This window comes from Culex quinquefasciatus, chromosome 2 (assembly GCF_015732765.1).
Source record: "Culex quinquefasciatus strain JHB chromosome 2, VPISU_Cqui_1.0_pri_paternal, whole genome shotgun sequence".
Lineage (NCBI taxonomy): Eukaryota > Metazoa > Arthropoda > Insecta > Diptera > Culicidae > Culex > Culex quinquefasciatus.
Window position 1 is genome coordinate 175941011 of NC_051862.1, and position 15914 is coordinate 175956924.

The following is a 15914-nucleotide window of genomic DNA, read 5'->3' on the forward strand; positions in this document are numbered from 1 at the left end:
GGAGACTTGTGCGGCAAATCAATAATGCAAAATTGCATCTTTTCCATAAGAAGCCCCCCGGAAAGAATAGGTAATCAAATTAAAAAATATAAATTGAATCCATTTCCGGGTTTCGTGGAGAATTGCTCTAGCGTTATTTTTAGCTTTTTAAATAATTCTACCGATTCATTTACATGCAAGATTTGTTATAGAAATAAACACCGAAAATTGACACCTTGCAATTCGATACAAAGTGCGACAATCGCCACACCGTCCAACTTCTGTAAATCCCAATTATTTGCCCGACAAATCTCGGACATCAAAGGGTTAGAGCCGCCACCAAACGAAGTTGTTGTCATCGTCTTCGTCGCCACCGAGTTCTCTCTGTGTGTGTCACCGCAATTGGCCATATCGCATTAGTGTCTTCGACGATTGCGCAAAATTGAGCGCAAGTCGGTGGGGCGCTAACGCATCAATTACCTTCATCTGCCGGTATTGCACGTTTAGAAAAAATGCGCGCGCGAGTTTGTACGCTCGCGTACAGGTTAGGTTCACCTTGAATAGCAACTCGTGTAATGTGCACAGGTGTCACTTGTGCACAACCAGCAGCATTTGGTGCGAGAGCAAATCCAACCAGATGTGATTTCGTGGCCATGGAAAGTGCTGATTTTCACACCGTAGTGCCACCACGAATTTTCGTTACATTTTTTCAGTTGGTTTGAATTTTGATTTATGAATTTCTAATAATAAACGCACTGACGAAACGCAGCCAAAAACACTATTTACACAACCATAAACCATTTGCCGTTCGAACCCAATTATGATGCTGCGCGCGGTGTTTTTCTTACAATTTTGAGCCAGTCGTTGTTGAGCCGGCCTTCCGTTTCGTCAAACCATAAAAATCACGGCGCGGCGCATAATCGGCCAAAACCGTGTGTTTATCTTGGAGCTGTTTGTTGTTTTACAACAGACGCATACAAATTGAGCCCGAGAAGCGCGCGGAGCACGATTAGCGGACGAGACAGGCCGCACCAACAAATGGGAAGAAATTTCCGCAACGGCGGTGTGTTGTCGAGTTGCAGACCTAAACTAGCTAGGTACATTAGAGAGACGAAGACGCCGTGCCGCAAACACTACACTGGGTGATGATGGCTGACATGCACACGAGCTGTCGTACGTATTTTCACTTTGAGTCTAACGCTTGTGAAATGTGACAATGTTTATCTAAAGTAATTTTAGAAGTAACCTTATGACCGATTTTAATATGATTCATAAAAAAAAAATGAAAATTTCGATTTTCTAATTTATCATAATGTGTTCGGCCAGGGGGCCGACTCAGAAAACTGCGGACGACCCACCGTTTCTTTTCAGGTTCCAGGATCCCATCGATGCAGCAGCGGACAACTCCAGCGGACGGTAAGTAGCAGCGGACCAGACTTCGGGTAAGTAAAAACTCCAGGGTTTCAGGTGCTCCGAGAGAGGCAACTTGCCTTCTCGGAGGTTGGATTAGAACACTCAGAAAAAAGTACTGGCAAAATCCATAAGAACGTCTTATGACCTTTCGACATCAGGATTTTATTCGGATGTCTTAAGATTTTCTTATGGCTGGGAGGGGAAATTTGACAAAGCCGTAAATTAAGATTTCCATTGAGTTATCTTATGACATTCATAGATGGAATTGTGTACAAAATATATGGCAATGCTCATGGAGATCATATTAACATACATTGTTATTTATACCCATTTTTTCTTATTTTTAATTGAATGAAAACAAAAGTTAATTTAATTTTTAAACATGTATATTTTTGAATGATCGTAATATAACCAAAACTTTATTTAATTTTTGCTTCGAGGAGATGTTTTCTCCGTTCTTATTCGTGGTCGCTCCACTGTTCCTCCGCTGCTCATCGTCCCGTTGGTTTCCGCTGCCTCCGGTTTAATCGTCTTTTGCTGGTGAGTCGGCATGTTCTGCCGGATGGCCAACATCTTCGGCATGACCGCGTCAATCAAACTTAAACCCCTTCGACCGCTGCTCGGAACTGTCCTCACCGATGCTATTCTCCGGATCCTTCTGGAGGATGCTGAGAAGGGCCGCCGGCGGAACCAACAGCCATGTTACCTAAAATACCAAAACAAAATATTCAACTTCGAACCAAAACCCACGAAACACCCGTCACAGAACTTACCTAAGTCTTGGAGATCGCGGTAAATAAGAAAATTTATTCGTCCGATCAGAAACTCGGCTGCAGCAGCTTTGTGAAGTAGTTACCGGAACGATTTACGGGGCGATTTGGAGTCGCGAGCATTCAAAATTGTCTGCTTGATCCGTCCTTTCGCCATCTTGAAATGTCTAAAAATTTCACACTAGCATCTTACGCGAAAACCATTGAAAAATTACAGATGAATTCCATAAGAATTTCTTATGAAGTCCATAGTCTATCAACAGTGGACCAAATACATAAGTAAAGTTTAGTTATAACCATATGAATTTATAGTGACGGTCATAAGATTGTCTATGAAAATCGCGAGAGGCTAGTGGATACTCAAATCAGGCAGCACATAAGATGTAGACTTATGAAAAACTTACATTCTTTTTCCTCAGTGAAGAGATCGTTTATTTAGAATTACACCGTGGAACACTAGAGACGTTAGGGTTCCAACATACTCCCCACCAAAAACGAATGTTTTTAAATTGCTCTCCTAATTTCTAAATTTGTTTTCTGGGTCACAAGCTAAACTAGAAAAATGGTTGAAGCAGCCATTTTGTGCTACGCACGTGTGCTTTGTTTCCACGGGAAGCAATCGCAGACAGACAAGCTTGCTGTCTAAAGGTTGACGCTGGGCAACCCCGGTTTGCCTACGCACAGCACAAACCCGACGTTCCGGCGCAATGGGTCCCACAGTGGAGGCTTGTTGCTCCGTGATTCACCTGCTCAAGAGTTCCTGGATCCGCGCACCGAGGCGGTAGGACTCGCATCTTGCAAGCGAACCGACAAAAACTTGACCCAAATGGCTTTGCGGAAGAACAATTACACGGACAAAACTTGGCTCTTCTCAACACTAAACACTGATGGCGACGGTGCCATTTTGTAGCTGGATTCCTTCTGCGATGGCGATAGTTACCGGTGAAAAACGATGGCGGTGGACCTCCGGCTTGACCATCCTGGTCACGGCACCAATGTTCGGCCAGGGGGCCGACTCAGAAAACTGCGGACGACCCACCGTTTCTTTTCAGGTTCCAGGATCCCATCGATGCAGCAGCGGACAACTCCAGCGGACGGTAAGTAGCAGCGGACCAGACTTCGGGTAAGTAAAAACTCCAGGGTTTCAGGTGCTCCGAGAGAGGCAACTTGCCTTCTCGGAGGTTGGATTAGAAGAGATCGTTTATTTAGAATTACACCGTGGAACACTAGAGACGTTAGGGTTCCAACATAATGTTATACAGTCCAGATTCGATTATCCGAAGGCCTTGTCGAAATTTCACTTCGGATAATCGAAACTTCGGATAATCGAATCACAATATTTTTTTTCTTATTGTCTTATTTTTGATTGTCGAGCTTAAGTATGATCCCTAAACTACTCTAAAGTGATTCAAAATTTTTAAATCCAAGACGGTGGCTAAAATAGCAGTGATGAAATATTGAAAAAATCTATTTCAAAATTTAATAGGCAATCAACTATTCAAATCTGACTAAATTTGGGTCGCAGAACTCAAATTTGATGTTAAAAGCAAGAAAATAAAATAATATGAAAAATAATTTTGGAAAATGTTCGCGCCCTTCCAAACGATTTTAGTTTTCTTGGATGAAAATTAAGGCGATTAGTAAGGCGTTTCAAAAAAAATCAATCTAGCCTAACCTTTGAAAAAGTCGTATGAGACGTTGCGGAAAATGACGAAAATGGAAAAAAAAACTTTTCTTTTTTGGGTACTAACATTTTTAAATGAAAGACAAAACTTCAAGTTCACACAGAAAAAAAGTTGATTTTTGGAATGTTGAAAATTTGGTAGGTTGAATATTACCTCTTTTTTTGAGTAATATTACATAACAAATGTGTAAAAATGTGAACCTGATGAATATTCATCAAAACTGATGAAAATTCATCATTTTCTGGGGTAAAATTAATCATTTTTTTGCCACAAAATCTGTCACCATTTCCTAATGAATATTACCATCATTTTTTTTTCTGTGCAGTTTGAATTTGGCACACTGTCATTAAATGACTCATTTCTGTAAATTATTTACCTAATCATTTTGCACCTTTTTTTAAGTGTAAATGCTTTGTTACATTTTGACAAAGAACTTTTTGTAGTTATTAAAAACAACAAATTTTGCAACTATGAAATTATTCACATTCTTTTTAAATATAAAGAATCAGATATAAAATTGAAGTTTGGTGAATTTTTAGATCGAAGCTCGCCAAGAAGCGGGGTTGGGTTTTAGAGGCTCAAGTGCTCATAACTTTGATAGAGTTGTTAGATCTTCAACAATTGTGAGTTTTTGATTATCCATCTACCAGAGATAATTTTAAAACATATAAAAATAAATAAAAATAAAACACCTAATTGGGAATTTCGATCTATAGAAATTTTGAATAATGTTATGGAGTTGAACTCCTGGATCATGATTTATTACTTTACATGGCATTCTTCTGGTAAAATTGAATTGACTTTGGCTGTACCAAGGTATGACCGAGCCACGTAGCCTATAATTACACGATGTCTAAGTTCACATTTCTAGAATCTATCGAAACTGGTTTGAACTTTTCAAAAAAAAATATTTCTCGGCGTGTTATTATTGAAGTGTCCCGATGAACCATTTCTGAAAAAGAGTATTGAAAGCACACACTGCCTGGGATACGTACGGTAAGGCTACAAAATCGAGTTTAGCAATCAAGAAATTGCATACCAAACATGACGTTTAAACGATATGGAAGATTATTCCATTTAATATTTTCAGTCAACGAATTGAATGGTAAAATGATTTCCACAGACGTACTTGAATTGTGCAACGAACGATACAAGCTCGTTTGGTGCAATAAAGCCCACCACCTCCTCCGTACTGGTGTCCATAATTCTAAACTTTAATAAATTCAAATTGAATTCAAATTGACTCGCAATCGCTGTCTCTCGCCTCGGATGCATAAATCCATTTCGGAGTTCCAATTTGGTTCAGCGTGCGTGCGTGGTCTAATGACAACTTTGTGGCACACTCTCACCCCCATTAACTGCGTCTGCAATTGGAAGACAAATTTCCACTTTGCCCTTGCCTCAACTCAACTCTGTACGCAGCATGAAACGGTCCACTCTAGTGAAGGCAACATTGATCTAAACAGACGCCTCCGCACTGCAACGGGCCAGCGTCAAATGTAAGTCACGCTGACTTTAAAATCCTTGAGCAACTAACCCATTTTCGACCCCCGCACTCGCATGCTGTCATCGATTGATGCGTTGTGGAAGTAATCGAATATGACCTAAACGGAGAAAAAGATCGCCCCAAAGTGGCAGCCGCTCGTAAAACGCATCAATCGTGCCCCACACTTGGCATTATTATGAGGTTAGCCGGAGGTCATCCTAATTTATAATTCTCAATGGAAGATTTATGGTCATCAATATACCAGGCAATTATTACAGAACTTTGATTCGAGTGAGCTCTGAACGACTAAATTACCCGCGGGACACACTCGCTTCATTAGCATTGTATGGGGCTCATATGAAGTCATGATGTGTCTCCGTGAGAGACCAGTCGACCACAATCCTCGAGAGCCACTCTTGAGCCACTTTAGCCACTTCAGTTCTTTCAGCAGCCAGCCAAGTCGCTGGACAATTTTGCACTCTGACGGGCGAAGTGGAAATTTATGCAGCCTCACATAATCAGCATAAAATGTCAAACACCCATTCGGAACTTGCAGGACAAGTTGCGATCGGTGTGGACTCGGGACACTTGGTTGATATGGACCCAAGAGAACCAAGAATGCGTGTGAATGGTTTTGAGTGCTGTAAAGAAACTTTGAAAACGTCGTCAAAGTTGAATATAAAGGTTAAATCTTTGCCATCTCTTGACGAATTTAATAACTGTCGAAATCACTAGCTTAGGGCCTTGAAAAAAAGTGGATTAGATGAAATTTTAATGGTTTAGTCCGGATTGACCAGTTAGCGGGAATCGATCCCAAACTGATTCCTTACGTTTTGAGATATTGGAGTTATAAATTTGATTGGAAAAAATGCCATTTAGAATGAATTAAAATAATTTTTGACATTTTGTCGGATAAAAGAAATTGACGTAATAATCACAAGATAAACAAAATCTATTTTTTTCATTTTTTTTTTATTTAATTATTTTCTAAATCAACTGGCAACTGACTCCATACACACAAAAATGTGTGATACAATCGTAGGATAACATGTCTTTGGATTTGAAAATCGAATCGAAACAAGAGATTTTCTAATCGATTTGGTATCTTCGGCAAAGTTTCAAGACTATTTGGAAAAAATAGGTACATCCATAAAAATTAAGCCATTTTTTAAATTACCTTATTATTACAAAAAATCTATTTTCCCTTTTTTCATTTTCTGATAGGTATATTTTAGTAGACAAAAAGTGCGAACTTTTAAGCTGTTGGGTATGACGGACGCTTTATTTTTTCTCCACTTTATGAGCTTTAAAAAAAAACTGATTTTGGCAAGTATCAGAAATTTTCCCGAAAAAAATCCAAGATTCATTTTTGGATGTCAAATTTAATTTGTAATCAAAAAGTACTCAGGTGATTTTTTGATTAAATGCATCGTTTTTGATTTTAAGCCATTTTTTGTTTAAATTCTAAAAAGAAAATGTCTTCTTTTGAATTTTCCCCAAAAAAACAAATTCAGTGGGCAAATCATTAATTATAGCGGAAAAAATTAAAAATGTTATTGAAAAAAACTTGTATTTTACTAAATTTCGTTAGAAGCATAACTGTAAGCTGGACGTGAAATTTGAAATTGCATGGAGAATTCTATGGATAAAACAATTATACAAAATGGCTTATTTTGACCCCAGGAATCGATGGACAATGTTTCTAATCTAATCTAATCTAATCGAACACAAGCGCAGCCAGTCCGAAGAAAGCATCCTGGAAGAACTTGTGGTAAGATTACGCCTCAAGTCCTTTCTTGTCAATATTAATGATTACAGTACATCCGAGTTACCCCGAAAATGTATAGCAAAAATTAAAGCGGCCAGGCCTACTGCGTTGCATTAACCGCAGAGACAGATTCTGTGAACGGATCACATTTCACAGAATCATCAGGGAGGAAGGATGCGTGGACATACCGTACCAAACGCTCCGAATCAGTTGTGGTGTGGTGTGTTAGTGTAAATTTGGCAGATAATAATATTTAGAGGCGGGGGGTTGGGAGGGGGAGGAAATGAGGATAGGAGAAAGGGAAGGTGGGAAAGGGATAATATGGATATATCATTTGATCAATAGAATATTATATAAAATAAGGGAAAAAAACTTCTATCAAATAATGATAGATAAAATGGATAGATCTCACAAACTCCTAGGTCCAACTCGATATAACCGGAAAGTGTTGTTCCACTACGCCTTGATTGTTGCTCTTGGAAAACAGGCTGTTATCTCCACAATCCTCCTCATCAGCTGGAAAAAGACTTCTAATCCACCGGAACCGAAAAACCGCCAGAAAAGTTTCACTGCAGCAGAAGTCCATCGTAAAAGCAACTGCACCGGAACAGCAGGAACCAGGAACCAATCCACATTGAAAGCGATCCACCAGAACTGAACTCCACTCGTAAATGAACTACACCGGAACTTTACTCCAACGGAAAACTTTAAAAAAAAAAAAAAAAAAAAATGGACAATGTTTCATCCAAATCAAAAAATACAATGAAGAGATGATTTGCGAAACGATATTGATCAAAAAAGCACATGCTTTGCCAAATCTGCTCGGATTTATCTAAAATTTTCACTGTTTACATAAATAAATTTTTAAAATAAAGTTTTTTTAGCACTGTTTTAGAAGTTTGTATCGAGAATTAAGGGGTTACATACATGAAGAAAATCGAAAAATTGCATATTCCAGAAAATGTATTAAATCCACTAAAAAGATGTTTTTAAATAACTCCTTAATGTTTTGTAAAGATATTTCATTATTAAACTGAGTACGATTTAAGCTCAAAATTTTGCCATGCGTAAAGCAAACTGTCAAACTTTGTGAGAGTTTTTTCTCGAAACACCGAGTCGATTGACGGCCACGATATCTCAAGACGGGATGGACCAAATCTGCTGAAATTTGAGTGAAGACTCTCAAGGCATATGCCGTGTGCAAGACGAAGACCGATTTTTAAATTTTGCTTATTTAAAAAATACAAAAATCAAAAACTGACGATTTTTTATAGAATAAAATATTTGTATCTTTTTTTTAAAATAAACTTTTTGAAAATCGGCTATCGTCATGCACACGGAATTGGTTTAACTAGTCTTCACCAAAATTTTGAGCCGATTTGGTCGAAGCAGTGTTGAGTAATCGTGGCACCCGTTTTTTGAAACTGCTAACTTCAAATAGCTATATCTCGACAACGATACAACCAACCAAACCAGAAATTGCATGCAATATGAACAAGTATTGAACCACCAAAACTCTTCATACAAAGTTTGGATAAGTAAAATCCGTTTGGCCCTGTCTATTTTTTTAATCTGGGAACCCCAAAGTTCCCCTCAAATTGAGCACATGCAGAAGTTAAATTAGAATAGTTTAAAATTGAAAACGAGCCATTTTTCATGGGCTTCCCAGTTTACAGAATCCCTTTATTTGATAGCTTCCGCTCCAAACTATGGCCAGATTGCCCCATTACCGTCACCCACAACACTCTGCACCTCGAGCCTGTTGAAACAACAACCTAAGGGGTGTTGTATATGCAAACAAATATGTCCCCGCTCACGCACCGCGCATTAAAAGTGACCACGCGTTGTCGTCATCGTCGACGGTGGTGGCGGCGCCTCCAAAAGGAACCTCGGCCAGCTCAGAAGTGATATAATTTGGCCAAAATTCGTTCAAGTTTATAGTCGCTGCCTCCGCTGGTGCTGGGTCCAACGCCAACGCTGCTGTAATTGGTACCGTGGCCTCCTCTGGCCGTCATTGACCAATCCGGTGCCACGCCACGCCGGAGATCCGATGGCCAAATGGATCGTTTGCCACTTTTGGGCCGAGATCGGGGCCCGAGACATAAGGCGCGCGCTCACAAAGAGATATTCTCTCTTATTTAATTATCGTGTAGGAAGAAGGGGCTTGTTTTGTTGTTTTTCCACTTGAACCCGAACTGGTCACCGCGCGCGCAGAAGTCACGTTGGCGGGTTTGCGGGACCAAACAGCAACACACACATCTTAGAAAATCGCACATGCGGATGTCGCCACCGTCGACGAGAGTCCCGCGAGGCCATATTTGGGCCCGTCCGCGCGGTGGCGTTCCGAAAGATTGTATAAATTAATTCCCGCGCACGGCTTCCTCTATAAGGAAAAGTCTTATTTGTACATTTTTCAACGAAACGAAGTCATCGCGATGCAATTTGTTGTGCGTTGTCTTGAATGTGAGCTGGTTTGGTGCGGTTTAGGGTTTTTTCCTGATATGACGATACTTTGTATAGGAAATGGGGCTTTAACAGCTGAGCCACGTAATTGACGAAGCCCATGTACGAAGGGTCGTTTCAGGTGCTTGGTTCTAGAGTTGTTTCGGGAATCTTTTTTAAAAACAAAATGCATTTTTATTGTTTGCCTATTTTGGATGTCTAATTGGGCTGCTTTGTTTACAGAAAACATAAGTTCACTTCCATGGGTCCTGTCTCGGAGGAGTCGCAGGTAGGCAGTTGGACTCACAATCCAAAGGTCGTCAGTTCGAATCCCGGGGTGGATGGAAGCTTAGGTGTAAAAAGAGGCCTTCGGACACCTAGTTTCGAGCACCATCGAGAACGCTGAGGAAATGCTGTAGAGCTAACAATTTGATTAGATTTTTTTTATTGAAATATTATTATTATTATTTTTTACTACTCTAGATCATTTACTTTTATGTATTCTTTTTTCTAAGAACTAGATTTTTTATAGCTCTTTGTTATATGACGTTCATCCAATTTTTTTTTTTTTCAATTTGTCGATAATAGTTTATGCAACATATTGCAAACAAAAGTTTTTTTCAGCACGATTCGTACTTTTTTTCGTACATTCAAGTGCTGAAAAATTAATTTTGCGCTCTTTGCTGATAACATTGTAGAGAAAGTAGATTTTCCATATCTTTTTATTTTATATTTTTTCTTGCGTTTTTTCAACCATCGAGTATTAAAGGGTTGATGTTGAAATTTTTTCTCTCATTTGATTCAGTTGTCAATAAATGAAACATACGTACAATTTTGCGTTCTTTGCTATTAAAATATTATCAAAATTTTAAACTAAAGACTAACATTTGAGAAATTAATTTTATTAGTCTTGAACTCTTGAATTGAATCTGATAATATTTTAATTGGGAAAATCTGAAAAATTCACATATCTTCTATATATATAAAAAATTTCGACGGTTTTGTTCGAACGCGAATCAGTTCAATACGGAGCGTCGGATCGAGGTGCTCTTTGTTGCGTTGGGTTCGTATAAGTCCAAGGAAGGTTCTTACGCCAAAAAGTGACAACTTTGGCCACTCTGGAACCGATTCCGGAAAATTTGCAGATTGTATGGGAAAAGTTGCGTAAAATCAAATTTTGATCATAGGAGGCTAAATAAGAAAAAATCAAAAAACGTCAACAAACGAAAAAAGGAAAAGACGAAGTTTTTCGGGTAAGGCTTGTGTTTCATATGTTTCATTACTTGCTATTGAAAATCGCTACAAAAGTTGCTGAGATATCGGCATTTGAACGTTTAGTAATTTAAGTAATAACTTATTTAATATTTCCTATTTATTTTTCTATTTGTACCTGCACGTTAGCCAATCTTCAAAGTTTCAAAGACAAATTCATATGTTATTTTGGGTAACCATGGGCACCAAAAAGAAAAAAAAACGAAAAAATTACAAAATTTTCAAAAAAAAAATTAAAGTGGATTTATCTCGAAAACAATGCCAAAAAAATCTGTATATTTTGATTTTAAATCCGATTATGCATCTAAAAATCCCTGGGCTTTGTCATAATGAGTATCATAGGTTTGATGCTTGTTTGGCAAGGAGTATGATTTGAACCGATGTGGAATTAAAATCGAAGTTTTCAGTATATTGCTGAAGCTTCCATTTTTACACACTGCATGCTACGAGAACCCACTTTGACGTAGTCTCAGGGCTTAATCGATGGCCGGTAAGCTGTCATCGAGACAAGGAGGTTCTCCGATAGTGGAAATATCACATTTGTACAATGAACCGCTACATATGTAATGTTTCCGTATCGTAATGTGAGTGTCAGGTTAGGATGGGGGATTTTGAAAATTTGTTTTTTGTAGAATTTAGAATTTTAACTATAAATATCAACTTTTTATACTTTGCATTTAGTTATTTAGGCACAAAATTAGTAATAGTGAATTTAGTAATTCTATCAAAAATAGGTGATTTTCATTCAAGTAGCATACAAACCATTCTGATTTGTCAAAATTTCCATAGAGTCTCGAACAATCAATAGTGAAATGATATCGGACTTAATTCGTTGATCTGTTGAACTAACGGTTGTCGGATTATGATTGTATCGACCATTGTTGCGAATCGAGGATCTACTGGAATTTTGACGATCAATTGGTCGTCTCTTTTTCAATTCACGACTTGTAAAATATGAACTGTTAATCTATTTTTTTTGTTTTTGTTTTTTATAAGAAGCCAGACAGGTTTTAAAAGAAACGTTCTAGATTTTTTGGCTATTAATTAAAATGTCGGGGATTTGAGATAAGAGTAGCTTTCGGATAGGTTACTTTAAATCTTGTATTCAATTCAAGTTAGGTATCTATCCGCAAATGAATATTTGGACTTATATGAATAATTGAACATTTTGGACTTATGAATAACACACAACTGTGCATTTATTCTAGAGTCAGATCCATACAGCGTCGGTGTTTATTTGGTCGAAGTGTACTCATTGGCAGATCTGGTTCTAGTTGTAATGTACGACAAGACTACTGACGGACGTGACAGGACGAGGGCCCAGTTTAGAGGTTTCGACATCAACAATGTGCGGCTGAATCACCTAAAAAAAATCCGATTATGCATTTAAAAATTAAGTTATTTTAAAAGATTTTTTTTGTAGTTTTCCAAAACCCCTAATTTAAAAAAAATCGAAAGTGTTGCAAAATAATGCGAAAAAAATCATCCTGCAAAAAATATAAAAAAACTAACATTTTCAGGATTTGTGTGTTTTGAGTTAAAATGTGAAATGTGAAAAATGGGTGTTTTTTACTATTTTTTTGTGAATGTTTCTGTTTCGAAGACACTAAATTCATCACAAATTTCTATGGAAAATTATATGGACGAATCAGTGACGAAAATTTTTGGTTGAGAATGGTAGTAATGATCTCATTTTATACATTCTAAAAATCGCATCGAACAAGATAAAAATGATAAAAGGATGTAATATAGAGAAAATTACAATTATAAAAAATTATTGATTTTTTTTGTATTGTTTTGTTTGATGTGAAAAAAATCGTTAATCGTTCACAGATTATACATTCATTCAGAACTAGAAAAATGTTGCCACACGCCTCGCGGCATGAGTAAGTGCGGATCAGAATGAACCACGTCAGAGGGAAAATTCCCCCACCCGGATTGAGAAGCGCGGATGAGGCGGATGAAGCGGAAAGTCTACCACCACCGTCGGAACTCTCCTGCAATTGCTATAAATATTTCATTTTTAGTACATCACCAGCAGTGACTTAATATTTCCCTTCGCGCGCGCGCGCGCGCTCACACCCGTCTTTGGTCTGCGATGTTTATAAGCGCGCACGATATGCTGTAATGTGTATAATTTTGAAAATTTATTTTAAGTAACCTAAATTTAGCGCACACCAAAATGTGTGACTATTTGCCTTCTGATGGTTTTGTTTATGCTTTTTATTCTTTGATTTTTTTTGTTGTATGTGCACGCAATAATGCTTTTCCACCCACCGCTCTTCTGCCGGTTTCGAGATGGTCTTCCTTTTAATTATACATAAAAATTTTGACGATTTGTTTTTCGGCTCGGGTTTTGGCGCTTCTGTTTTTAATCCGTTTGTTGACGCAGAGAGGAAGTAGTGTGAAATTGAGTAGCGCAGCATCTTTTTAAAATCATCGTCATTTTGGTGAAAATGATTTTTTTACAAGAAATAGTTTAAGGGTTATTGTGCAATTCCTCAAGTCCGTGAAATTACTCAATAATTAAAACCATATGGTCACCTCTTCTTCAAATACGCCTCAGGTGAGAAACTATCCCGATTGCAACCGCAGTCGAAACTGTTTCACAAAGTTTACCTATAGCTTTGACGCGATTCGAGATTCCATCCGCGGGGGCGTCCATGGGGCCATCGCACTAATGTCAAGCTACTTTTTATCCGTCCGAGAAATTGAGATTTCACAACCCCAATTCCGACGTCCCCGCGGGACTGTCAACCTGGGGAACGTGGGATGTATCCCGCGTTGGCTTAGATTTGGGAAATCATTCTTCATTTCTCGCGACATAACCTATCCCTAAGTAGAGCCAAAGGTGTGGCCACGCCATAGAGAAGGTGTCCCCCGGCACAGTCGGACCAGGAAGATGCTGACTCGGCCCGGCCACATGCACAGCACACGCGGTGTAAATGGTGTGTCACAAATCACACCGTAATGAATGTGTTTGAAAGCGAACCAAATTACGGAATATAAAATAAATTATTCAAAATAAACTTTGCGACGTGGCAGTCTAGGACGTGTGTGTGCCAGGTATGATGATGTCCACATGGTGTCGATGTCATGCTTTGTTGTCTTATGAGTCATTACGTTGTCATAGAAAAGCATTTTTTTTTTAATTCTTATCTTATTTTTATTTGGTCCGTTTTGGTGCTGTGACCAGATTAGGACCGAGGGACGGTTCGAAATAATGAAGCAATTTGTATTTTTTTCCTATTTTACATGATTTACTTCTACTTATAAAATTTTAAAGTAAAATTTAAATCCATAAAAAAATTAACTTAAGGCTCAAGAACATCGCTTTTTGCTCAATTTAATTAATGGATATCTGGAGGTTTTTTTTTTTTTTGAAAAGGTCCAATAAACCAAATTTTCAGTTTTTGCTTTTTGGGTGTTTTTAATACCCATGACTCAAAGCGATTTCAAAAACACTCAAAAAGCAAAAACTGGAAATTTGGTTTATTGGACCTTTTCAAAAAAACTCAACATATCATTTAAAAACGACATTATCTTCCAAATTTGTAACATTTATTCTATACAAACTCCTCTAAATTTCTTATAACAGTGTTTCCAGATTATCAAATGTGAGGTTCATTGTAAAATTCTTTCAAGTTCCTTTACAAAAATAGCAAATTGTATGTTCTTAAAGTAACATTTACCTACAAATTTGCAGCATTCAACCTTCATAAATTGTATTCTTTCTACTGAATTTGCTTTAAATATCTTGAAAAGTTCAAGAAATTATACTTAAGTCACGTGAAGGCTCTGAAAGGCATCATGCCCGGTCGGCCATTTGGTCGCCAAGTTTGTTTTAGAAAAACATTCAAATCTTGATTCAGTATGTATTAAACAAAAAAAGGTTTTCTTTATGTTGTTTGTAGAAGCATTTTGCGTAGGTATAGATATTAATTTTTAATTTCAATTTACTATTTCTGGAATGAATTCAAAACCATCATTGACAGTAATTGCCTCAAAATTCAAAGACACCATCTACGACCATAACGCATCTACGACCAAATCACTAAATATACTCATCAGAAAAATCCTTACAATGATTCTGAACTCCATAATTTAATCAAATAACATGTGGTTCTTGTTACATAAAGAAGTGTTGCCAGATCAGAAAAAAATTCAAATATGTGCAAAAATCAGGTTTCGAAATTTAATTCTGATTTAAATATGCATGTATAAAATAATTCCAATTTAGGCCTTTTTTAAATATATTTTTGAAAAAAAGATAAACATTTTTTACTGTTTTGGTTATAGTTAAAAATGCATATTGAAATGCTCTTAAAATAGATTTTATAAAAGTTAAAATTTGTGCTCGTACATAATCCACAAACTTTTTGTCGATTTACTTATTAATTTCTTAAAAGATCAAACTTTTAAACAGTGTTGTCAGATCGTCACTATCCTTTCATTATTTATTTTGCTCTAGAAATTATGCAAAAGCAGGTAGGTAAGTTTTTGTTTATCAATGTTTGGGATGAATTTTAAATATCTTGACGTGGAATATCTGACCGTGGAATTACAGATCATGTGTTATTTGGCAAAGTGGCAGACCGTTGTCTATTGTGACATGTTTTTGCTATAATTTTGCCTCATTGGTCTTAATTTAAGTAAAAATTGTTTTACAGCATACTGGATTATTCTGAGTTCTGTGAAAGCAGCGAAACCCCGTGGTTGATTTTTTTTCGTTTCTTTTGTTTCATTTTTGGTTCCGTTTTACATGCAGTTGGTGGTCATTGTGCTATTTGAAATTGATTTTCTTTGGTTCTGTGGAAGCGAAACCACGTGGCTTTTTTAGTTTTAATTAATTAATTGTTTTGTGATTTTTAAAGCCCTTCCTATATAAGCCCGTCCATATCATCGTTGATCGGAAGCCACGACGTCGTGTTAATTGTGTGATCATTTTTAGAATAATGTGTAACATTTTCACGGTGAAAAGTTATTCCTATATAATCTTTGACCGAAAGACACGTTGACGTTTTAGGATCGTCGAGTTTTTGGTAGAGTAAAATTTCCATCTATTAGATATTGAAACGAAACCGGGACCGTGGTGTAGG

General features: G+C 37.4%; 1 long non-coding RNA gene across 1 annotated transcript; it reads right to left on the reverse strand.

The window, feature by feature from the left end:
- Positions 1–1765: 1765 nt before the first annotated feature.
- On the reverse strand, positions 1766–2571 carry LOC119767300. The gene is made up of 2 exons (XR_005277440.1): positions 2166–2571; positions 1766–2098 (listed from the first exon to the last, which is right to left on the reverse strand). It is a non-coding gene; the product is annotated as an uncharacterized LOC119767300 (long non-coding RNA).
- Between the last annotated feature and the right edge of the window lie 13343 nt (positions 2572–15914).